General features: G+C 42.6%; 1 protein-coding gene across 2 annotated transcripts in view; it reads right to left on the bottom strand.

Moving 5' to 3' along the window:
* The window catches only part of SPDYA (speedy/RINGO cell cycle regulator family member A), a 39215-nt gene that overhangs the window by 776 nt on the left and 33716 nt on the right, over positions 1–4723 (bottom strand). The gene's annotated exons all lie outside the window — the stretch shown is intronic.

Below are 4723 nucleotides of genomic sequence, written 5' to 3'. Positions count from 1 at the left end.
CTTTATGTATCTGTCCATTTTAAATACATCTTATCATGACTTGTATATGTCTTAAAAAATAATAGTCTGGGTTACAGTAAATAATGGGGGGAAACTTAAGAATGATATAATCACCTTAAAAATTGTAACAAAATATGTAACAGCTCTTGAATCTCTTTTATCCCCCTCAGAATCTTTTTAACCAGCTTGAAAGAACATCAGAATTGTTCAGTGTTACTATGTAAATTAAATGTTTAGGGGCCGGGCACAGTGGCTCACACCTTTGGGAGGCCAAGGCAGGCAGATCACCTGAGGTCAGGAGTTCGAGACTAGCCTGGCCAACATGGCGAAACCCTGTCTCTACTAAAATACTAAAAATACAAAAATTAGCCAGTTGTGGTGGCAGGCAACTGTAATCCCAGCTACTTGGGAAGCTGAGGCAGGAGAATCGCTTGAACCTGGGAGGCGAAGGTTGCAGTGAGCTGAGATTGTGCCACTGCACTCCAGCCTGGGTGACAGGGCGAGACTCCGTCTCAAAAAAAAAAAAAAAGTTTGGGCAATACATTTTAGAAACATGAATTAATTACAAATGGGACTTATATTCATAGGCATCAGTTATTTAGCATTTACCACATATCATACATTGTTTTGAAAACTTTATATATGTTTTTCACTTACTATGGACAACTTACCTTTCAGGTTATCCATATTTTACAGATAAACAGTGACTTAGAGTGATTAGGTCGCTGTTTAAATATAGATGTTTTATGGGTTTTTGGTTGTGTGTGTGTGTGTGGTTTTTTTTGTTTGTTTGTTTTTTTGTTTTTTTTGAGACAGGTTCTCATTCTGTCACCCAGGCTGCAGTACAGTGGCATGATCATGGCTCATTGCAGCCTCAATCTCCCAGGATCAAGCAAGCCTCCCACCTCAGCTTCCCATGTAGTTGGACTACAGGCACATGCCACCACACCCAGCTAATTTTTGTGGGTTTTTTGGTAGAGACGGGGTTTTGTCATGTTTCCCAGGCTGGTCTCAAACTCCTCGGCTCAAGCAATCCTTCTGCCTTGACCTCCCAAAGTGCTGGGATTATAGGTGTAGAGCCACCATGCCCGGCCTCTTTTATGGGCTGTAAAATAGTAATGCCTTGGAGGGTAAATGCTACCATTCCTAGATTTATCTCTTAGGCTAGAAGTATTTAAAATTATACATGTGTGTAAATTTTTTATTAAATAATGTATTACAGAACATAGAACATTTTAAAATCTCTGCCTTTTTAGAGTTTACAGTCTATGATAGAGCTTGACATTAAATAGTCACACAGATATAAAACTAAAACTGTTATAAATTCCCCCCAAAGAAGTACAAGGTACTATGAGTAACCATAATGAGGGACTTTGCTCTAGCAAGTGACAATTGAGCTGAGACCTGAATGGTAAGTAGGAATTAACTACAGCAGGGGAAATGGGAATAAAAAGTGATGCTGGGGTCGAGTGGAAAAGATGGATAGATAGATAGGGATGAGGCCATGCAAGTTCTTATATGCCTGTGAAGGAATTGGTCTATCCTAAGAAAAATGGGATGCCGTTGAAGAATTTAAGTAAGGGGTGACATGTTCAGATCTGTGTTTTGAAAATCACTCTGGCTGCATTTAGACAAGTGATTGAATCAGGAGCAGAGTATTCTGGTGTTATATTTCTGTATGATAACTAGCTGAACATTTATACAATAATGATGCCTTTATAGCTTTTATAACATTTCCAGATACAGTTACACATTGCTTAACAGCGGCAATACATTCTGATAAATGCATAGTTAGGCAGTTTCATCATTGTGTGAACATTATAGAGTGTACTTACACAAACTGAGGTGGTATAGCCTACTACACACCTAAGTTATATGGTATAGCCTACTGCTCCTAGACTGCAAACCTGGATAGAATATTACTGTACTAACTACCATAGGCATTTATAAGACAATGGTAAGTATGTGTGTATCTAAACACAAAAAAGGTAATGTGTTGCACTACAGGGCTATGATATCAGTAGGTGATGGGAATTTTTCAGATCCATTATAATCTTTTCTTTCTCTCTTTTCTCTTTCTTTTCTTTTTTTTTCTTTTCTTTTCTTTTTTTTTTTTTTTTTTGACAGAGTCTTGCTCTGTTGCCCAGGCTGGAGTGCAGTGGCACGATCTTGGCTCACTGCAACCTCCATCTCCTGGGTTCAAGCAATTCTCCTGTCTCAGCCTCCTGAGTATCTGGGACTACAGGCATGTGCCATCATGCCCGGCTAATTTTTGTATTTTTTTAGGAGACAGGGTTTCACCACGTTAGCCAGGCTGGTCTCAAACTCCTGACCTTAAGTGATCCGTCCACCTGCCTCAGCCTCCCAAAGTTCTAGGATTACAGGTGTGAGCCACCGTGCCCGGCCATTATAATCTTAGGGGAAAACCATCCTGTATGCAGTCCCACCTTGAGTGAAATGTCATTATGTAGCGCATGACTATATAGAAGCTCTGAAGTGCTTCTTTTTTTGAGACAGAGTCTCGCCCTGTCGCCCAAGCTGGAGTGCAATGGCACGGTCTTGGCTCACTGCAACCTCTGCCTCCTAGGTTCAAGCAATTCTCCTGCCTTAGCCTCCCAAGTAGCTGGGATTACAGGCACACGCTACCATGCCTGGCTAATTTTTGTATTTTTAGTAGAGAGAGGGTTTCACCATGTTGGCCAGGCTGATCTCAAACTCCTGACCTCAAGTGATCCACCTGGCTCAGCCACCCAAACTGCTGGGACTACAGGCATGAGCCACTACGCCTGGCCTGACGTCCATTTTTTAATTCCATCATGGAATACTCCCTTTTCTTCTACCCTTCTATTTAGCTAGTAATGAAATTATGTCATTCATTTAATGCTTTGAATGCCTATTATGTGTCAGTCCCCAATTGTCTACTTTGAGAAGGGGCTGGCTTAAAGAGCCAAGAAAAGTTCTGCCCTTCACTCCTGTTTCTTGGAGAATACTTAGTTTCTGTTTGGCACATGGTGCTCAGCAGATGTTGAATTGAACAAGACCTTTTTAACAGTATCCATTCATTTTCCCTCAGTTCCCCCCCCCCCCCCCCTTTTTTTTTTTTTTTTGTAGTTTTCTTCTATTTCTCTTCTTTTTCTTTGGTAGTTGTCCATTCTAGTCAATCAAGGCCCAGCTTAAGCCCTTTCTTCAGCCCTCCTCCAAACAAGTGTGTTTACAGTCTGGTTTATGGGACAGATACCTTCTTTTTTTTTTTTTTTTTTTTTTTTTGAGACGGAGTCTCGCTCTGTCACCCAGGCTGGAGTGCAGTGGCCGGATCTCAGCTCACTGCAAGTTCCGCCTCTCGGGTTTACGCCATTCTCCTGCCTCAGCCTCCCAAGTAGCTGGGACTACAGGCGCCCACCACCTCGCCCGGCTAGTTTTTTGTATTTTTTTTTAGTAGAGACGGCGTTTCACTGTGTTAGCCAGGATGGTCTCGATCTCCTGACCTCATGATCCGCCCGTCTCAGCCTCCCAAAGTGCTGGGATTACAGGCTTGAGCCACTGTGCCCGGCCGGGACAAATACCTTCTAATGTTAGTTTTCTACGTCCACGTCTGGCTGTCCTGTAAACTAAATATTTGAGACTGACTGAAAACTGTCATCCCAATGCCTTCCAGGGGCTCTACCTTTTATGCCCAGTAAATAGTCACTAGAAGTTTCCTGATATCTTTAAGCCTACACTGGATCATGTTTTTGTTTTTTGAGACAGCATCTCGCTCTGTCACCCAGGCTGGAGTGCAGTGGTGCAGTCTCAGCTCACTGCAACCTCCACCTCTCAGGTTCAAGCGATTCTCCTGCCTCAGCCTCTGGAGTAGCTGGAATTACAGGCATGCACCACCACCACGCCTGGCTAATTTTTCTATTTTTAGTAGAGACAGGGTTTCACCATGTTGGCCAGGCTGGTCTCGAGCTCCTGACCTCAAGTGATCTGCCTGCTTCAGCCTCCCGAAGTGCTGGGATTACAGGCGTGAGCCATCATGCCCAGCCAAGGATCATGTATTGTTTTGTCTGTTGACTTGGTTGTTCTAGAGGGAAATTTAGGTATACATAGTATATAGTTCTGGGATTGTGGGAGGCTTTCATTTTGAACTTCATATTTTCAGAGGCAGTAGGAACTTCTGAAGTTTCTATAGTCATGTAAAAGATATTTTAAGTTAATCTGTTAGTGGTGTCTATGAGAATTTAACTGGAGGAAAAAAACTTAAATCAGAGCTTTCATAGTAATACATATATAAGGTGATTAATAGTAGAAAATGAGCAGACAGTTCGGGCAGGGTGGCTCACGCCTGTAAGCCCAGCACTTTGGAAGGCTGAGACAGGTGGGTCACCTGAGGTCAGGAGTTCGAGACCAGCCTGGCCAACATAGTGAAACCCTGTCTCTACTAAAAATATAAAAATTAGCTGGGTGTGGTGGAGCTTGCCTGTCATCCCAGCTACTGGGGAGGCTGAGGCACAAGAATTGCCTGAACCTGGGAGACGGAGGTTGCGGTGAGCTGAGATCGCACCATTGCACTCCAGCCTGGGCAACAAGAGCAAAACTCCATCTCAAACAAACAAAGAAACAAACAAAATATTATGAAAGAAGAACCAGATAAGCTAGTAATTCATTGGATGCAGAGAGAAAATGTATATATCGAGACTTTTTGACTTACAATGGGGTTATGTCCCAACAAACACTTGTGACT

Source organism: Papio anubis, chromosome 14, assembly GCF_008728515.1.
Source record: "Papio anubis isolate 15944 chromosome 14, Panubis1.0, whole genome shotgun sequence".
Taxonomy (NCBI): Eukaryota; Metazoa; Chordata; class Mammalia; order Primates; family Cercopithecidae; genus Papio; species Papio anubis.
Note: the sequence above shows the minus strand (reverse complement) of the source record. Positions and strands in the feature narration are given on the sequence as shown.